General features: G+C 37.8%; 1 protein-coding gene across 4 annotated transcripts in view; it reads left to right on the top strand.

Annotated features, from left to right (window-relative positions):
* The window catches only part of KLHL2 (kelch like family member 2), a 128,204-nt gene that overhangs the window by 72,140 nt on the left and 34,500 nt on the right, over positions 1 to 21,564 (top strand). The gene's annotated exons all lie outside the window — the stretch shown is intronic.

Below are 21,564 nucleotides of genomic sequence, written 5' to 3'. Positions count from 1 at the left end.
GGGAGAAGAGATTATTGTTATAGCTTAGGATGTAGCTAAAATACACAAAAGTAACCTATAATTTATTTTGCTCTGAGTTTATAAACATTTAAAAAATTCATATTAAAAGTGATTATTAGGAAGTGTCTAATTTTTTAAAAAATGATTTTCTAGAAGATAAACCTGGTGGAAGTTATAATCCCCCATCTCTGCCCTATATCTGTGACACCCAGTAGGAACAGTTACCATAGAACCTCCCAAGACTACTGCCCCTTAGTAAGCTCTAGAACCCCAACTTCCTGCAGCCTTCAAATGCAAGAGCCCCTCGTCTAAACTCTGCTCCACTCTGCATACTCTGATAACTAAGGAACATTTTGGCACATAGACCCAGGTAAGGGGTGTGTGTGTATGTATACACAGAGCCTCTGACAGGAGAAGTATTCCTAGAATGCCTATTGCATTTATCAAAGAAATAGTCGTACAAGGTGGTTAGTTGGAAAAAAAAAAAAAAAAAAGCCCACAGTGCTGCAGTAAAATATAATAGGTCCAGTGAGTTTGAACTTTATAGATTTCTGTGGGGTGGCCTGATTGACCTAACTACCTTTTATAAAATTGTTTCAGCGGGAAAATGTGATACGAGTTCCAAAATGCTTATTTACAGATAAACTTTTAGAACATAACCCTTCTGTAAGTTGGGGAATGCATATAATATGTAATTTGCATTTAATATATCTTTCTCGGGCTGCTGGTTGTCTCACGGTACTTGATAAATATTACTGAATCTTAAGAGATAGAGAGGGAATGAATAAAATAGAATTAATGCAAAACATGTCCATACATAGTTCCCATGATACACTAGAACTGTTAGTTTCACTCATATCAGAACCAACTCATTGACTGTGTTTTTAGGAGACACTTAGATTTTATTATTTCTTTCTCTTATTTACAATCATAAATTTATTGTAGTGTATGACAGAATGTGAACAATTTTCCACCAGAATTACAACACCTATACATCGTAGTTTACAGAGTCTTCCTTCATAATTATGACAAGAATTTTTTGTGAAAAAATTGTCAGTTTCAACAAAATTGCAAAGAAAATTTGATTTTTCATTTTTAATGCACTAAACCTTAAATCAAAGTCTTATTTAAAAGATATACTGCTTTTATACCATGCATCTGAATCTTAAAGTTGCTCAAGTTTCTAAAGTAACATTTTATAGCATCTTTTATTATGAAAAGTTGCAACACATACAAAAATAGAATAGTACTCACCACCCACCTCACCATGAGTTGCCAATTCATGGATAATCTTGTTTTAACTACACCCTTCTTAACTTTTCCTCCTCTGTTATTATTTTTTATATGTAGACTTTTTAATAAAGTCTAATGAACATATAAAAAAGTATGCAAATCGTACATCTACAGCTTCATGAATTTTTGTATCCTCTTGTGCAATATTATTATTATTATTTTAAACATCTTTACTGGAGTATAATTGCTTTCCAATGGTGTGTTAGTTTCTGCCTTATAACAAAGTGAATCAGCTATACATATACATAAATCCCCCATATCTCCTCCCTCTTGCGTCTCCCTCACACCCTCCCTATCCTACCCCTCTAGGTGGACACAAAGAACCGAGCTGATCTCCCTGTGCTAGGCGGCTGCTTCCCACTAGCTATCTGTTTTACATTTGGTAGTGTATATATGTCCATGCCACTCTCTCACTTCATCCCAGCTTACCCTTCCCCATTCCTGTGTCCTCAAGTCCATTCTCTTTGTCTGTGTCTTTATTCCTGTCCTTGCCCTAGGTTCTTCAGAACCTTTTTTTTTTTTTTTTTTAGATTCCATATATATGGGTTAGCATACGGTATTTGTTTTTCTCTTTCTGACTTACTTCCTCTGTATGACAGTCTCTAGGTCCATCCACCTCACTGCAAATAACTCAATTTCATTTCTTTTTATAGCTGAGTAGTATTCCATTGTATATATGTGCCACATCTTCTTTATCCATTCATCTGTCGATGGACACTTAGGTTGTTTCCATGTCCTGGCTGTTGTAAATAGAGCTGCAATGAACATTGTGGTACATGCCTCTTTTTGAATTATGGTTTTCTCAGGGTATATGCCCAGTAGTGGGATTGCTGGGTCGTATGGTAGTTCTATTTTTATTTCTTTGAGAAATCTCCATACCATTCTCCATAATGGCTGTATCAATTTACATTCCCACCAACAGGGCAGGAGGGTTCCCTTTTCTCCACACCCTCTCCAGCATTTATTGTTTGTAGGTTTTTTGATGATGGCCATTCTGACCAGTGTGAAGTAATACCTCATTGTAGTTTTGATTTGCATTTATCTAATGATTAGTGATGTTGAGCATCCTTTCATGTGTTTGTTGGCAATATGTATATCTTCTTTGAGGAAATGTCTGTTTAGGTCTTCTGCCCATTTTTTGATTGGGTTGTTTGTTGTTTTGATATTGAGCTGTATGAGCTGCTTGTATATTTTGGAGATTAATCCTTTGTCAGTCACTTCGTTTGCAAATATTTCCTCCCATTCTGAGGGTTCTTTTTTCATCTTCTTTATGGTTTCCTTTGCTGTGCAAAAGCTTTGAAGTTTCATTAGTTCCCATTTGTTTATTTTTGGTTTTATTTCCATTTCTCTAGGAGGTGGATCAAAAAGGATCTTGCTGTGATTTATGTCATGGAGTGTTCTGCCTATGTTTTCCTCTAAGAGTTTTATAGTGTCTGGCCTTACATTTAGGTCTTTAATCCATTTTGAATTTATTTTTGTGTATGGTGTTAGGGAGTGTTCTAATTTCATTCTTTTACACGTAGCTCTCCAGTTTTCCCAACACCACTTATTGAAGAGGCTATCTTTTCTCCATTGTATATTCTTGCCTCCTTTATCAAAGATAAGGTGACCATATGTGCATGGGTTTATCTCTGGGCTTTCTATCCTGTTCCATTGATCTATATTTCTGTTTTTGTGCCAGTACCATATTGTCTTGATTACTGTAGCTTTGTAGTATAGTCTGAAGTCTGGGAGCCTGATTCCTCCAGCTCCATTTTTCTTTCTCAAGATGGCTTCGGCTATTCAGGGTCTTTTGTGTTTCCATACAAATTGTAAAATTTTTTGTTCTAGTTCTGTGAAAACTGTCTTTGGTAGTTCGATAGGGATTGCATTGAATCTGTAGATTGCTTTGGGTAGTATAGTCATTTTCACAATGTTGATTCTTCCAATCCAAGAACATGGTGTATCTCTCCATCTGTTTATATCATCTTTAATTCCTTTCATCAGTGTCTTATAGTTTTCTGCATACAGGTCTTTTGTCTCCTTAGGTAGGTTTATTCCTAGGTATTTTATTCTTTTTGTTCCAGTGGTAAATGGGAGTGTTTCCTTAATTTCTCTTTTAGATTTTTCATCATTAGTGTATAGGAATGCAAGAGATTTCTGTGCATTAATTTTATATCTTGCTACTCTACCAAATTCATTGATTAGCTCTAGTAGTTTTCTGGTAGCTTCTTTAGGATTCTCTATGTATAGTATCATGTCATCTGCAAACGGACAATTTTACTTCTTCTTTTCCAATTTGGATTCCTTTTATTTCTTTTTCTTCTCTGATTGCTGTGGCTGAAACTTCCAAAACCATGTTGAATATTAGTGGTGAGAGTGGGCAACCTTGTCTTGTTCCTGATCTTAGTGGAAATGGTTTCAATTTTTCACCATTGAGAACGATGTTGGCTGTGGGTTTGTCATATATGGCCTTTATTATGTTGAGGTAAGTTCCCTCTATGCCTACTTTCTGCAAGGTTTTTATCGTAAATGGGTGTTGAAATTTGTCGAAAGCTTTTTCTGCATCTTTTGACATGATCATATGGTTTTTCTCCTTCAGTTTGTTAATATGGTGTATCACATTGATTGATTTGCGTATACTGAAGAAACCTTGCGTTCCTGGGATAAACCCCACTTGATGATGGTGTATGATCCTTTTAATGTGCTGTTGGACTCTGCTTGCTAGTATTTTGTTGAGGATTTTTGCATCTGTGTTCATCAGTGATATGGACCTGTAGTTTTCTTTTTTTGTGGCATCTTTGTCTGGTTTTCATATCAGGGTGATGGTGGCCCCTAGAATGAGTTTGGGAGTTTTTCTCCCTCTGCTATATTTTGGAAGAGTTTGAGAAGGATGGGTTTTAGCTCTTCTCTAAGTGTTTGATAGAATTCACCTGTGAAGCCATCTGGTCCTGGACTTTTGTTTGTTGGAAGATTTTTAATGACAGTTTCAATTTCATTGCTTGTGATTGGTCTGTTTATATTTTCTATTTCTTCCTAGTTCAGTCTCGGAAGGTTGTGCTTTTTAAGAATGTCCATTTCTTCCTGGTTGTCCAATTTACTGGCATATAGTTGCTTGTAGTAATCTCTCATGGTCCTTTGTATTTCTGTAGTGTCAGTTGTTACTTCTCCTTTTTCATTTCTCATTCTATTGATTTGAGTCTTCTCCCTTTTTTTCTTGATGAGTCTGGCTAAAGGTTTATCAATTTTGTTTATGTTCTCAAAGAACCAGCTTTTAGTTTTATTGATCTTTGCTATTGTTTTCTTTGTTTCTATTTCATTTATTTCTGCTCTGATCTTTATGATTTCTTTCCTTCTGCTAACTTTGGGTTTTGTTTGTTCTTCTTTCTCTAGTTCCTTTAGGTGTAAGGTTAGATTATTTATTTGAGATTTTTCTTGTTTCTTGAGGTAGGATTGTATTGCTATAAACTTCCCTCTTAGAAGTGCTTTTGCTGTATCCCATAGGTTTTTTGTTTCATTGTCATTTGTTTCTAGGTATTTTTGATTTCCTCTTTGATTTCTTCAGTGACCTCTTGGTTATTTAGTAGTGTATTGTTTAGCCTCCATGTGTTTGTTTTTTTACAGATTTTTTCCTGTAATTGATATCTAGTCTCAGAGCATTGTGGTTGGAAAAGATACTTGATACGATTTCAGTTATATTAAATTTACCAAGGCTTGATTTGTGACCCAAGATATGATCTATCATGGAGAATGTTCCATGAGCACTTGAGAAGAAAGTGTAATCTGCTGTTTTTGGATGGAATGTCCTATAAATATCATTTAAGTCCATCTTGTTTAATGTGTCATTTAAAGCTTATGTTTCCTTATTTTTTTTCATTTTGGATGATCTGTCCATTGGTGAAAGTGGGGTGTTAAAGTCCACTACTATTGTTGTGTAAGTGTCAATTTCCCCTTTTATGGCTGTTAGCATTTACCTTATATATTGAGGTTATCCTATGGGGGGGGTGCATAAATTTTTACCATTGTTATATCTTCCTCTTGGATTGATCCCTTGATCATTATGTAGTGTCCTTCTTTGTCTCTTGTAATAGTCTTTATTTTAAAGTCTATTTTGTCTGATAAGAGAATTGCTACTCCAGCTTTCTTTTGATTTCCATTTGCATGGAATATCTTTTTCTATCCCCTTACTTTCAGTCTGTATGTGTCCCTAGGTCTGAAGTGGGTCTCTTGTAGACAGCATATATATGGGTCTTGTTTTTGTATCCATTCAGCAAGCCTATGTCTTTTGGTTGGAGCATTTAATCCATTCATGTTTAAGGTAATTTTTGATATGTATGCTCCTATGACTATTTTCTTAATTGTTTTGGGTTCGTGTTTGTAGGTCCTTTTCTCCTCTTGTGTTTCCCACTTAGAGAAGTTCCTTTAGCATCTGTTGTAGAGCTCGTTTGGTGGTGCTGAGTTCTCTTAACTTTTGCTTATCTGTAAAGGTTTTAATTTCTCTATCAAATCTGAATGAGATCCTTGCTGGGTAGAGTAATGTTGGTTGTAGGTTTTTCCCTTTCATCACTTTAAATATGTCCTGCCACTCCCTTCTGGCTTGCAGAGTTTCTGCTGAAAGATCAGCTGTTAACCTTATGTGGATTCCCTTGTATGTTAATTGTTGCTTTTCCCTTGCTGCTTTTAATATTTTTTCTTTGTCTTTAATTTTTGTCAGTTTGATTACTATGTGTCTTGGCGTGTTTCTCCTTGGATTTATTCTGTATGGGACTCTCTGTGCTTCCTGGACTTGATTGACTATTTCCTTTCCCATATTAGGGAAGTTTTCAACTATAATCTCTTCAAATATTTTCTCAGTCCCTTTCTTTTTCTCTTCTTCTTCTGGGACCCCTATAATTCGAATGTTGGTGCGTTTAATGTTGTCCCAGAGGTCTCTGAGATTGTCCTCAATTCTTTTCATTCTTTTTTCTTTATTCTGCTCTGCAGTAGTTATTTCCACTATTTTATCTTCCAGGTCACTTATGCCTTCCTCTGCCTCAGTTATTCTGCTATTGATGCCTTCTAGAGGATTTTTAATTTCATGTATTGTGTTGTTCATCATTGTTTGTTAGCTCTTTAGTTCTTCTAGGTCCTTGTTAAACATTTCTTGTATTTTTCCATTCTATTTGCAAGATTTTGGATCATCTTTACTATCATTACTCTGAATTCTTTTCCAGGTAGACTGCATATTTCCTCTTCATTATTTGGTCTGGTAGGTTTTTACCTTGCTCCTTCATCTGCTGTGTATTTCTCTGTCTTCTCATCTTGCTTAACTTACTGTGTTTGGGGTCTCCTTTTCGCTGGCTGCAGGGTCGTAGTTCCTGTCGTTTTTGGTGTCTGCCCCCAGTGGGTAAGGTTGTTTCAGTGGGTTGTGTAGGCTTCCTGGTGGAGGGGACTGGTGCCTGTGTTCTGGTGGATGAGTTTGGATCTTGTCTTTCTGGTGGGCAGGGCTGCGTGCAATGGTGTGTTTTGGGGTGTTTGTGACCTTACGATTTTAGGCAGCCTCTCTGCTAATTGGGTGTGGTTGTGTTCCTGTCTTGCTAGTTGTTTGGCATAGGGTGTCCAGCACTGTAACTTGGTGGTCGTTGAATGGAGCTGGGTCTTAGCGTTGAGATGGAGATCTCTGGGAGAGCTTTCGTCGTTTGATATTATATGGGGCCGGGGGGTCTCTGGCGGACCAATGTCCTGAACTCGGCTCTCCCACCTGAGAGGCTCAGGCCTGACACCGGGCCAAAGTACCAAGACCCGTTTGGCCAGTCTGTGGCCTTCTGGCAGAGTTCAGTAGGTGTTCTGTAGGAGTTGTTCCACATGTAGATGTAGTTTTGATGTATTTGTGGGGAGCAAGGTGATGTCCACATCTTACTCCTCTGCCATCTTAAAAGCACCCTGTCCAATATTGTTTTGAAGCAATTCAGTAATATTATTTCATATACATGTTTCATCCTTATAATTTTAAAGAAATAAAATTGCAGTGACCAACTTCATATAATCAAGCTATTTCCATAACTTTGGGGTATTGATAACTAGTTGCAACAAACTTTCTAAAATAAATAATCCAGTATAATACTAAAGTAAAATAGTTGTTCTTCATAGTGAAAATATCTGATTGTTGTTTATATCTTAAGCAAACAGGAGGTGGGGAGGTAGGGAGTCAACACAGGAAGATACCTAGAGTTCTCTTTTTCTGCCATAATAAATTATTGTTTTTCAGTCCTTCCCTCCTTTATTTTTACAATTCAAACATTTTATGTGTCCAGAAGGCCTACCCAAACTCCTAAATTACTTTCAAGTTCAAATTTGAGCATATAAATAAATCTAGGAGACTGAAGGTATTCCCGGAACAGTGACAATAGAAGAAGTTAATATCTTAACTTTTTTCCCCCATCCATAGAAGAAGTTAATATCTTAACTTTTTTCCCCCATCCTAGGCAGTGTGCTTATAAGTGGGCTGTGTGGCATACAGGCAAGAAAGAAGGAAAGGAAGAAATAAGGAGCAATAGAAGAGTTATTAAATACATAAGTACATACGTACATGGAAAGAAGCAGGGAGGAGAAAGAGGGGCTGAGGGAGAGAGAGGGGAAAGGGAAGAAAGTTGCATAACCTCAGGGTACATCCTGATCCAAGGTGTGACTGTGCTTAAGAGACTGGAGCACTCCTTATCCTCTGAAAACTCACCAGGGCTTCTGGGCAGAAGATCTGCTTCATTCCTTTTTCTTGCAGATTGGAAATGAGCTGTGTCATATTCATTATAATTGAATTAAATTGTACAGGTGTAATGAAAATTAAAATGGTCCATGGGAATCTCTTCTATGAACTCGTGTTCATTTTTCATATATCAGCATCTTTAGAAAAAGTAAAAATATGGGAAACCTAGTGGGGAAGGTCAGAGGTCTCAGCACTGGGGGAGAGTCTGCACTGCCCATCCTGGTGACCCCCTCCCATTGCTTCAGTCACAGCCCTTCCCCCCTGGCCCACTCTGCTTTTCCAGGGTCGTGAGCAGCCTCAAACCATGGACCACCGAGGGCCACCAGACCAGTCAGGCAAAACGACCTTCATGTTGAGACCTGTTGTTCTGGACTGTAATCAGCCTTTCTTATGCTCTTGAGTGATTGTTTTCTTAGCAGAAAAGCTGTGTGAAATTATTTTTGCTCTATACCTAAAAACGCAAAATTTCACACCTACGCCAAGAGTATGGACTTGTTTGGAGAATGCTGGTTTATGGACTTGTGTTTTGATTGGTGTTCGTGTTTTACTCATTTCCCAAATCATTAAGACCTTTGTTTTGAGCATTTTTGCTGAACTGAAAATATAGAGGAGATAAAAACTGAACTTATGACTTCAGGTGCATTTTTATAGTTCCAGCAAAAGATTCTTTTGGAAGTTAGATTTTAACTTGAAATATGAATTTTATTCTAACTTTCTTGTTGATAAACAGAAGTTACCAGTGGTTGAATTGTGAGAATTTCTAACAAATTTAAGGGAAACAGTAAGTTCCCGATTCTTAGTCATTCCTACATCTCACCACTCCCCACACTAAAAATTTGAGAAGCTGCTTAATATTGGTTCTAACTGACCTTTGGGGAAATTTTTAGTATCATATTCAAACCAGTGCTCTAGCTGAAACTTTGAGGGACCTGACATTCCTCAGTAACAGGGCTACCTGTGAAGACGTCCTCAGGTCACTGACATGCTTTCAGTTTATTTCTTGTTCTCTTCTTGCTCTTAACCCTATTATCTGTTTATATATCCTAGGCCTGTCCAGGCACCCCATAGTGCCCTACTTTAGCCTTCCCACTATGCTTGGACACTGATCAAACATTTTTATATGCCCAGCTGTTTTCTTGTGTGTACCCTCTCCCTTTGTCTTAAATGAAACTTTGCTTTGTCCCATACCTGCATGTTGGGGGCAAACTTCTTTAAGGGGCACTCCCCCCCTACTCACCAGGTGGGTAGGAGGGTAGACTTCCAGACTGTTGTTCTGTCACTGTCACTGTCCTCGGTTCTGCACTTTCTGGCTGTCAGTCTGCAGCATTCTCTCTGCAGCCCATTCTCTCTAGGACTCCAGGCCTCCAGTCATACTTCGTCTGACACCTGTATTGTCTTTTCCCTCTGTACTTTGTTTCTCTTGCCATCAGCAACTTCAAAATCTATACTGTTGTCTCCCTTGAGCCTCCCTCTTCCTACCTCCTTGAGACTACTGTTTTCCTTCCATAAACCCATTTGCCACCTTAGAGCACAACTGTAGGGCATGTTGAACCTTGCTGGTATTTGGAACTCCCAAGGTTTCAACCTTTGCACTGACCATATTCCTGCCTTCTCGTGCTCTTGTGTTTCTTCATAAATATGTGTTCTCTGGTCCCAGTTCTCCCAGTCATCTCTTGGCTGCTCAGCTTAGACCCAGTGGTCAGTCCTTTCAGAGCTACCCTCTTTATGTGCCAAACTGCTGTGGGTGATGACAGGCTCAATACGATTTAACCCCTGCTTCAAAGGAGTTTATAGGCCAGTAGTAGTCAAGTCACACCCAAATTTGGTATATCTAGATTATGCCTTATTCTCTCTGAGAGGTGGTCCCATAACATTTTCTTCTGCAGTCAGTTTACTTCAATCATTTGCCCACCCTTCTGTAATTTAGGCTAGGAATCACTGCTTGGGGTAAACATCTGTCAAAATAAGCTCATGATTTTGAAATCTGCCCTCTTGGAGGAAACTTGAGAGAGTGGTTCTAATAATGGTATCACCAGCCTTGACTTTGTGATATGCATACCAAAGAACAGATGCCGCTTATTCGAGGGTCTATCGCAATGTTAATTTACTGATACAGAAAATTTCTTCCTTTGCAGAACTGTGAAAGCATTTGATGTACACCACTTCTTTTTTTAAAATTTATTTTTATTTATTTATTTTTGGCTGTGTTGGGTCTTCATTTCTGTGCGAGGGCTTTCTCTAGTTGCGGCAAGCGGGAGCCACTCTTCATCGCGGTGCGTGGGCCCCTCACCACAGCGGCCTCTCTTGTTGCGGAGCACAGGCTCCAGATGCGCAGGCTTAGCAGTTGTGGCTCACGGGCCTAGTTGCTCCGCGGCATGTGGAATCTTCCCAGACCAGGGCTCGAACCCGTGTCCCCTGCATTAGCAGGCAGACTCTCAACCACTGCGCCACCAGGGAAGCCCGTACACCACTTCTTGATTGAATTTAAGCTGACTTAAATGACACTTCTTAAAAGAATTAATCATTTTTATATTCTTAAACTTATTATGATCTTCATTTATGTCCTAACAAACTACATGCAATTTCTCTGTTCTGCTTTGTTGACAGTTTTTCTAGCTGAGGTGAGTTAGCTCTTTTCAGGTTTCACCAAATTGTCTGTGTTAATGGAACTGATGGAGATACATATATGTATTTTTTTCCCCTTAGAGACTAATAGTATTCAGAATGAAAGACTCATGGAGTATTAGCACTAGTTGGGAACCTTAGCAGTTATCTAGTCTAACACTGTCATTTTATTAATTAAGAAAATGAAGACTAGAGATATCTTTATTTTCCCCCAAACACTTTGTCTCTCAGGGGTAAGCTGTTTGTGGGTCTAAAATACTGTTGTTGTATCCATGCACTTAACCTCACTTCTCAGATAGATTCTGCACTGGATGGAGTATAGAGGAATTATAGGAGCCCCTTGCAGCATTTAATTTTGATCAAAAAGGTGCTTGTTGTGTAGAAATCAAATATAAAGACTACTTTGTACCTTATCACAGGGTACAAAACAGAACAAGCAGAACTTTGGATTTGTATTGTTGACTTCATTTGGGATGAGGGACCTGAGCCCTTTAGACCTGGTGTGACAGATCTTAGAGACTGTCTCTCATTTCTTGATACACTTATTTTATTTGTAGGAGGGAAGCAAACAGCAAAGTTCATCTGCTCTACGGAGTGAGGAGATTCCTTATATATAAGGAAGAATGCCTATGTACATTATATACCTACAAATATGTGTTCAATGTATGTTGCATATCCACGGCATAGTCCATACGACTGGGAATCATGCTCTGTTGCAGTTATGGGGTTTGTTGAGAGAGAAGGAACTGATTATCAAATGCCAGTATAATTACTGGTTGGCTTTACTCAGTGCCAGAGTAAACTAGTAGAGGCAAATCACTAATACCACAATGCATGCTCTGTGCTATAAACAGAATAATCTGTCAACATGTGGGTGAGAGGACTGGAAAGAGTAGTTGAGGTTGGTAACAGTGAGAACTAGGGTAGTGAAGATAGAGAGGAGGTTGTGGATCTGGGAACTAACCCTGGATAAGAGTACAGGAAACAGACTAGACTCTGAGATGTTCTGTCCTGTAGCATTACATTTTAGGTAATGCTTTGTAAGTACATTTCAAAGTGTGTATATTTATTACCAATGTGCAGTAGCTGCTAATTTTTACTGTACCTTACTGAGATACAGTAATCTGAATAAGAATTCATTTAGCAAAAAGGAAGAATTTCTTATCTCAGCTTTGTGACAAGTATTAGGCTTGTATTGGCCAAACCAATCCAAAGTTGTTAGGGTTTTTGTTGATAGTGGATTCAATAGCAATCAGTAATGTAATTGTGTCTAGAAAGGTGTAAGGTGATTATCTCATTCTTTTCTGCCTAGGTCAGACCATATCTATGAAATTGAGTTCATTTTCTTTCTTTTTTATTATTATTTATTTATTTATTTGGCTGCATTAGTTCTTTGTTGCGGCACGCAGCCTTCTCTCTAGTTGTGGCTCGTGGGCTCTAGAGCCCGCTGGCTCAGTAGTTCCAGTGCATGGGCTTAGTTGCCCCGCGGCATTTGGGTTCTTGGTTCCCCGACCAAGGATTGAACCCGCATCCCCTGCATTGGAAGGCGGATTCTTAACCACTGGACCACCCGGGAAGTCCCGAATTCATTTTCAGTTATTGTTTTCAGAGAGACTGATGAACTGAAGCACTGAATTCACAGCCAGGATGATGATGAAGACCCCAAACCATGTTGTAGAAGTAGTTGTCAAAAGACTTAGGAATTTATAAACCATAGAAGGAAAATTCAGGAGAATATAATGCTCTCTGTAAAAGTTCGAAGGAATTTCATGAGAGAAAGAAGTTAATCTTGTTCTGTGGTGGGCATAAGTAGTATCAATGTTACAAAATAAGGAGAAACATAAAGAAGCTTACAGTAAATGCTCAAGGGTGACTGCTTTGCTCTCTGCTGATGTGTGCAAACTGTAGCTAGATATCCATTGAATGTAAACATTTTAGAGGTTACTCTTACATATGAAAGTTGTGGTCAGGTGACCTTTCAGATTCCTTATACCACTAGATCTTATGATTTCTTGTGGCACTATAGAGAAAGGTTCCCAGGATTTGTGAAACAATTTATTTTCGGGTTTATAGAGAGGAAGGGATGGAGGAGGAGGAAAAGGGGAGTTGTTTAACAGGTATAGAGTTTTAGATTTTCCAATGTGAGCATATTTAACACTACTGAACTATATGTATACTTAAAAATGGTTAAGGTGGTAAATTATCTTATGTTTTTACCACAATAAAAAGAGATAGAGGGAGTGGGGAATCAATTGTGACTGAGACTTTATTTAGCCTTGGAGTCAGTGTGGATAACAGAGCCATTAATACCCAAAAGAAACATGGGAGGTCAGGAGGCAGGTGTCTGGAGGAAGGTGTAGATAGGTCTTAGTCTTGCTTGCTCAAGGGACAACCAGCAGTGAAGTGCAGTATCACTTTAGAGGTTCTCAGACTCGGCAAGATTATTAGCAGTAGCCAAAGACAGCTTGGCCAGCAGAAGACATTAATTTGTTTTGAGGAGATAATCAGCACACTCAGCCAGAGAATCTTTGCTGAGCATCAAGCCAAGAAGTGAAGCAAAGCCATCAATGGAAAGATGTATGATGATTAAAAAGTCAGACCACAGAGCGCAAAAGAAGCCAAAGTAAGTGACCTATGGCAATGAATAATGTGAGTTTTAGAGGACTGCTTGTATGTGTTGCAGGTGAATGGTGTTGGGGTGGATCTATTTGTTTAAAATAGCTATGACGGTTAGACAGAGCATATGGAGACTAACAGATAGCTGGAAATTCAGTTATTGGGGTTTGGGAAAGAGGTTGACTCTGGAATTGTCAACTGTTGACAGTAACTGGGGACACACAAATGTGGATGAAATGGTTAAAGGAGAACAAGCAGAAAATGAAAAGGGGACTTGGGACAGGCAGGACTGTAGGCAATACCTAGCTTTAGGGAGCTGATAGAGACAGACTGAGTAGTTAGAAAGGTAGAAAAAAGTGTTATAGAATCCAAGCTAGGAGAGAGTGTTCTTAGGGTGAAACACTGCACAGGGGTTGAGAAATACTAATCTTAAGAACTTCCAAAGAACAATTTGAGGGGAAAGTGAGCCAGAGCCTGTGTTTCAACAGATAAAGATGTGTGTGCATCAGTATGTAGAGGCTTCAGTATTAAGGTCTGCTCCAAAGAACTTTGGTGTAAAGGCCAGCAAGGTAAAGCAGTGGCCCAAGTAGGAGAGGATAGCAGATGATTGTTCACTGAAGTCAAGACAATAAAACGCATTGACTGTTTATAGTAACACTTTTCTTTCTCACTGGGGACAGAAACTAGTTAGGCTTAGTTTGGGGATATTTTGTTATTTTTTTTGTTTTTAAAATTTCAATCACTGATGTTTTCACATGGTTATAAATGTTTTCTGGTCGTGGGCATAAGACATCCCTCATTCTTGCCTTCCCTCCCTGCACAACAAATATCCTGTATCCATCCACAAATGAAGGTACCTTTGTGGCAGCTGTGGGATCCAGCATCATACCCTAAGGGACCCAGAAGGAGCCTTGCCCACTGTGCATTAGGCAATAGGCAGGCAGACCTTGGTACTGGCTGTGGATCCTGAAGTGATCTGTGAAATGGTTCCAGCCCCTCTTGACTGCAGTCTGGGAGCCCCCGGAGAACACTGAGCCAGACTATCCCCCACAGATGAGAGAGCCTTCTTGGAAGTCCAGGTTTCCAGAGGAGATGATATAGCATTACATCGGAGCAAAAACAACAATACCAGCACAAGTTTGGACACGCTGGAGAGGGTGAGAGGAACAGTTTGACCTCACCTGTGTCACCCCTTCCACATGGCAGCACAGCTTAGTGCCAGGAGTGCCCTTTCTTAGTCCATGATTCAGAAGTGAAGGAGAGATAAAGACTTTCCCAGACACAAAGGCTGAGGGAGTTCATCACCACTAGTTCTGCCATAAAAGAAATGCTGGAAGGAGTTCTTCAAGCTGAAATAAAAGGGCACCTATTAGTAACATGAAAATGTATGAAAATATACAACACACTCGTAAAGGTAAGCGTATAATCAAATTAAGAATACTCTAATACTCTAAAATAGTGGTATAAGGTTGAAGGATAAGAGTATTAAAAAAAACTATAGCTACAATAATTTGTTCATGAATTTACAATGTAGAAAGAGGTACATTATACATCAAAACCCATAAAAGGTGGGGGGGGGGGGGGGGAAAAGGGTAGAGTTTTTGTATATGATTAAAGTTAAGTTGTTATCAGCATAAAATACATTGTTATATCTATAAGATATTTTATGTAAGCCTCATGGTAACCACAAAGCAAAAACCTAAAGTAGATACACAAAAGGTAAAAGAAGGGACTCAAAGCACACCACTATAGAAAACCATGTTTACTAAGGAAGACAGTGAGAGAGGAAGAAAGGAACAAGGGAACTGCAAAAATAGCCAGAAAACTGTAAGATGGAATTAGTAATATCTTACCTATCAATAATCATGTTAAATGTAAATGGATTTGATTGGAGAATCAAAAGGCATAGATTGGTTGGATGGATTTAAAAAAACAAACAAACAAAAAAATAATATATGGTGCCTACCAGCATCTCACTTCAGTTTTGAGGTCACACATGGGCTCAAAGTGAAGAGATGGAAAAGATATTCCATGCAATTGGAAACCACAAGAGTACAGGGGTACCTATACTGATGTCAGACAAAATAGATGTTAAGCCAAAAATGGTAACTAGAGACAGAGAAGGTCATTATATAATGATAAATGGTTCAATTCATCAAGAAGATATAACAATCATAGATATATATGCACCCAACATTGGAGCACCTAAATGTATTAAGAAATACTAAACGATCTGGAAGGAGAAATAGACAATAATAAAATAATCTTCAGGAACATCAGTACCCCACCTTCAACAATGGATAATCATCGGGACAGAATATCAACAAGGAAACATTGGACTTGAGCCGTACTTTAGACCCAGTGGACCTAACAGACATATTCAGAACATTCTATCCGAAAATAGCAGAATACACATTATTCTCAAGCACACAGAGAACATTCTCCAGGATAGACCATATGGTAGGTCACACAACAAGTTTTAACAAATTTAAGAAAATTAAAAACATACCAAGTATATTTTTTGACCGCAGTGGTATAACACTATAAATCAGTAACAGGAGGAAATTCAAAAATTCACAAATGTGGGCTTCCCTGGTGGCGCAGTGGTTGAGAGTCTGCCTGCCAATGCAGGGGACACGGGTTTGAGCCCTGGTCTGGGAGGATCCCACGTGCCGCGGAGCAACTGGGCCTGTGAGCTACAAGTACTGAGCCTGCGCGTCTGGAGCCTGTGCTCCGCAACAAGAGAGACCGCGATAATGAGAGGCCCGCGCACCGCGATGAAGAGTGGCCCCCTCTTGCTGCAATTGGAGAGAGCCCTTGCGCAGAGACAAGGACCCAACACAGCCAAAAATAAATAAATAAATAAATAATCCCAAAGTTTAAAAAAAAAAAATTCACAAGTGTGTGGAAATTAAACAACACAGTCCTGAACAACCAATGGGTCAAAAAAAGAAATTAAAAAAAAAAAAAGAAAGAAAAGAAAACAACTGAAAAGAAATCAAAAAGGAAATTTAAAAATACCTTGAAACAAACAAAAATGAAAACACACCATACCAAAATCTACAAGATGCTGCAAAACCAATTCTAAGAGGGAAGTTAACAGTGATAAATGCCTATATTAAGAAAAAAGATCTCAAACAACCTAATTTTGTATCTCAGGGAACTAGAAAAAGAAGAACAAACTAAGCCCAACGATAGCAGAAGGAAGGAAATAACAAAGATCAGAGTAGAAATAAATGAAATAGAGACCAGAAAAACAATAGAAAAAGGTAAATGAAATTAAGGGCTGGTTTTTTGAAAAGATAAACCAAATGGACAAACCTTTAGCTAGACTAGGGGATAAAGAAGGTTCATGTGAATTAAAATTAATAATGAAAGAGGAGACATTACACCTTATACCACAGAAATGCAAAGGATTGTAAGAGCCTATGATGGATGTTTATATGCCAATATAACCTCGAAGAAATGGATAAATTCCTAGAAACATACAATCTATGAAGACTGAATCATGAAACAGAAACTCTGAACAGACCAATAACAAATAAGGAGATTGAATCAGAAATCAAAAGCTTCCCAGCAAAGCAAAGTCCAGGACCAAGTTGGCTTCACTGGTGAATTCCATCAAACGTTTAAAGAAGAATTAACACTAATCCTTCTCAAACTCTTACAAAACGTCAAAGAGGAAGCAAAACTCTCAAACTCATTTTACAAGGCCAGCATTACCCTGATACCAAAGCCAGATAAGGACATTACAAGAAAAGATAACTATAGGCCAGTATCCTTGATGAATATAGATGCAAAAATTTTCAACCAAATATTAGCAAACTGACGTTAACAGCACATTAAATGGGTCATACACCATGATCAAGTGGAGTGTATGCATAGAATTCAACATATGCAAATCAATTAATGAGGTACACCACTTAATAGAATGAAAGATAAAAATCATACAGTCATCTTAGCAGATGCAGAAAAACCATTTGACGGAAGTACAGCATCCTTTCATGAGAAAAACTCTCAGCAAATTGGATATAGAAGGAACATACTGTAACATAATAAAGGCCATATATGGCAAGCCCACAGCTAATGTCATACTCAAAAGCAAAAAGTTGAAAGCTTTTCTTTAAGATCAGATATTAGACAGGGGTGCCCACCATTACCACTCCTATTCAACATAGTAGTGGAAGTCCTAGCCAGAGCAATCAGGCAAGAGAAAGAAATAAAAGGTACCCAGTCAGAAAGGAAGAAGTAAAATTGTTTGTTTGCAGATAGGATCTTATATGATATGATCTCCACCAAAAAAAAAAAAAAACCTGTTGAAACTAATCAACAAATTTATTAAAGTTGCATGATGCAAAATCAGCACATAAATCAGTTGAATTTATATATAGTAACAATGAAATGTATGAAAAAGAAATAAAACAGCCCCATACACAATAGCATCAAAAACAATAAAATACTTAGGAATAAATTTAACCAAGGAGGAGAAAGATCTGTACATTGAAAACTACAAGACTTAGATGAAAGAAATTGAAAAAGATGCAAATAAATAGAAAGATATCCTGCATTGATAGATTGGAAGAATTAATATTGTTAAAATGTCCATATTACCCAAAGCCATCTATGGATCCAATGCAATCCCTATCAAAATTTCAGTGGTATTTTTCACAGAAATAGAAAAAAGATCCTGAAATTTTAGTGGAACCACAAAAGAACCCAAATAGCCAAAGCAGTCCTGAGAGAGAAGAACAAAGCTGAAAGCATCACACTTCCTGACTTAAAACTATATTACAAAGATACAATAATCAAAACAGGGTGGGTACTGGCATTAAAATAGACACATAGACCAATGGAACAGAATTGGGAGCCTGGTAATAACCACCTTGTGGACAACCAACCAGTATTTGGCAAGGAAGTCGAGAATATTCAGTGGGGGAAGTACAATCTCTTCAGTAAGTGGTGTTGGAAAAACTGGATAACCACATACAGAAGAATGAAATTGGACCCCTATCTAACAACACTTAACTAAAATTAACTCAAATAGATTAAAGACTTAAACATAAGACCGGAAACCATAAAACTCCTAGATGAAAACAGCTCCTTGACATTGGTCTTGGTAATGATTTTTCAGATATGACACCAAAAGCACAAGCAACAAAAGCAAAAATTAATAAGTAGGACTATATCAAGCTAAGAAAAAGCTTCTGCACAGCAAAAGAAACAATAAATAAAATGAAAACGCAGCCTACAAAGTGGGAGAAAATATTTGCAAATCATATATCTGATAAGGGATTGATATCTAAAATATATAATGAACTCACACAATTCAATAACAAAACATAATTACTATTACTTCTTTGTGGTGAGAACATTTAAGATTTACTCTCATAGAAACTTTCAACTGTGCAATGCATTATTGTTGATGGTAGTCACCATGCTGTATGTTAGATCCCCAGAACTTATTCATCTTCTTACTGGCAGATAATCCCCTTTGACCTAACCCCTCCAAGCCTTGGTAACCGCCACAGTCTACTCTGTTTCTATGACTTTGGCTGTTTTAGATTTCACATATAAGTGATATTATATAATATTTGTCTTTATCTGACTTACTTCACTTAGCATAAGGCCCTCAAGGTCCATCCATGTTGTTACAAATGGTCCAATTTTCTTCTTTTTCCATTGAGTGTGTATATGTGTGTATCATATCTTTTTTCATTCATTTGTTAATGGACACTTAGGTCGTTTCCATATGTTGGCTATTATGAATAATGCTGCAGTGAACATGATAATACAGGTATCTCTTCAAGATAGTGATTTCATTTCCTTCAAATATATACCAGCAGTGGGATTTCTGGATCATACAGTAGTTTTATTTTTAATTTTTTTGAGGAACCTCCATACTGTTTTCCATAGTGGCTGCACCAGTTTACATTTCCACCAACAGTGCAGGAGGGTTCCCTTTCTCCACATCCTCACCAATACTTGTCTCTTGTCTTTTTGATGAGCCATTCTAATAGTTGTCAGGTGATATCTCACTGTGGTTTTGATTTGCATTTTCTGATGATAAGTGATGTTGAGCATCTTTTCATATGCTTTTTTGGCCATTTGAATGTCTTTGGAAAAATGTCTATGCAGATTCTCTGCCCATTTGTTAATCGGATTGTTTGTTTTTTTGCTATTTATTAGGTGTAGGAGTTATTTTTATATTCTTGATAGTAACACCTAATCAGATATATGATCTGTAAATATTTTTCTCCAGTTCCCATAGGTTGCTTTTGCACTCTGTTGATTGTGTCCTTTGATGCACAAAGTTTTTAAGTTTGATGTAGTCCCATTTATCTGTTTTTGTTTTGGTTGCCTGTGCTTTTGGTGTCATATCTAAGAAAAAATTGCCAAATCAAACATCATGAAGTTTTTCCCCCTGTGTTTTCTTTTAGAGTTTTATAGTTTGGGGTTTTAGGTTTAGGTCTTTAATCCATTTTGAATTAATTTTTGTGTATGGTATAAGATCAGAGCCCGCCCTCATTCTTTTGCAGGTGGGTATCCAGTTTTCCCAACACTGTTTTTTGAAGAGACTGTTCTTTCCTCTTTCAGTGGTCTTGGCATCCTTATCAAAGATCATTTGACTATATACACAAGGGTATTGAAAGGTGTATATTGAAGAAGTCTCCCTTTCACCCTTGTCTGTCATTCCCCCTCACCCCCTGTCCCCCAACAAATGTAGTTACTAGTATTAGTTTTGGGGGTTTTTTTGTTTTGTGGGGATGAGGGAGGCTAGGTAATCTATTCACATGGTTCATATAACAATAAAATGTACCAAGCTATCCACTGAAAAAATTTGTTTCCACATCTGTCCTACTTCCCTCCTCCTTAGGTATGCCCTCCTCTATAGGGAAGTGTTTTTATTAGTTCCTTTTATAGTTTTCCAGTGTACATGAATCTATAGTGTTATCCTTCCCCTTTCTTTACACAAAAGGTAGCTAATATGCTGTGTACTCCTTCGGTAGTACCTTTTTTCCCCTCAAACTGGCAACATTTCCTGAAACTCTCTTCATAGCATGAACTTTCTTATTCTTTTTTATAGATGCAGAATATTTTATAGATGCAGAATATTGTGTAATTGTACCATTTTTAATCAATGCCAACCAATTAACTCTTTTGCAGTTATTAAAAACAATGCTGCAGTGAATAACTTGGAATGTGTTATTTCATAACTGGTCAAGTGTATTTGTAGGATGAGATTTCAATATTGATGTCTGTAGAGCTTGTACTAATTTATACTCTTACCGGCAGTATGAAATAGTACACAGTTTCATAGTAGGGATATGTTTTGGGTTTTTTTGTTTGTTTTTAATTTTGATCTTCATGGTTTTGTAGCTTGAGGCCAGGGAAGAAATGTTCATATATCATTTTTATTAGCAGTAGTGGTTATATTAGAGCATTTAACAACAGGAACTAAGGAGCAGAGAGACAAATAATGATTTGTATAAAGAACACATAAAATGACAGGTAACACTAACCTTGTCTTTCTTTCTACAGAGTTCCTGTGAACACATTTCTATCTAAACATGTTTTCAGTTGCTTTTGGTGCCTAGAAATTTGAATATGCATATAGGAATCGTAAAATTGAGAACTGCCACTGTCAGTCATTACAGGTTTATGTTATTTTAATGTTTTAGAAACACATGCAAGATTTTACCGATTCATTAAAGGTATTGTTAGGAGCCCATGCTATTTTTTTTAATATGTATTGGGGAAATGGCTTGCCGTATTTTAAGTGTCTTGCATTAGTTGACTAAAATTTGTGATCTTATCACACCCAAAGCTCTTCCTTCTGAGATGGCCTAGCGATTCCCTTTATAAATGTGGTTTGAATTTTATATGTTCCCATAACAACTTTGTAAAGCTCCTTTTGCCCTTACAATTTAGACAACAGGGTTTTTTTCCTCCAACAGATACAGAATTATACTTTTTCCCATTCAAATGACAAGACTTGCTTTATTTTAGTTCAAGAGAATTGGTTATAGATACTGTAAAACAAACCACTTCCCATTCTCCTTACCCCAAAGCATTCTGAGGCATAAAACTGAATGGCGGTGGTAGCTAATGGACCCGTTTCAGTATGCACATGTCTATGCACGTGCACAGATGTGCAGTGGTTCCTCTTGATAGTGAATCCTGTCCATGTGGTAATACTACTCTGTATTTCTCACAGTTGTTCCATTTCTAGCCCACAATCAAAAAGCAGGATGGTTTGATGGCAACAGTGGAACTGTCATCTTCAGCATAAGGTTTGAGAATGACCATTG

This window comes from Balaenoptera musculus, chromosome 5 (genome assembly GCF_009873245.2).
Source record: "Balaenoptera musculus isolate JJ_BM4_2016_0621 chromosome 5, mBalMus1.pri.v3, whole genome shotgun sequence".
NCBI lineage: Eukaryota > Metazoa > Chordata > Mammalia > Artiodactyla > Balaenopteridae > Balaenoptera > Balaenoptera musculus.
This window is presented reverse-complemented; position numbering and strand designations above follow the sequence as displayed.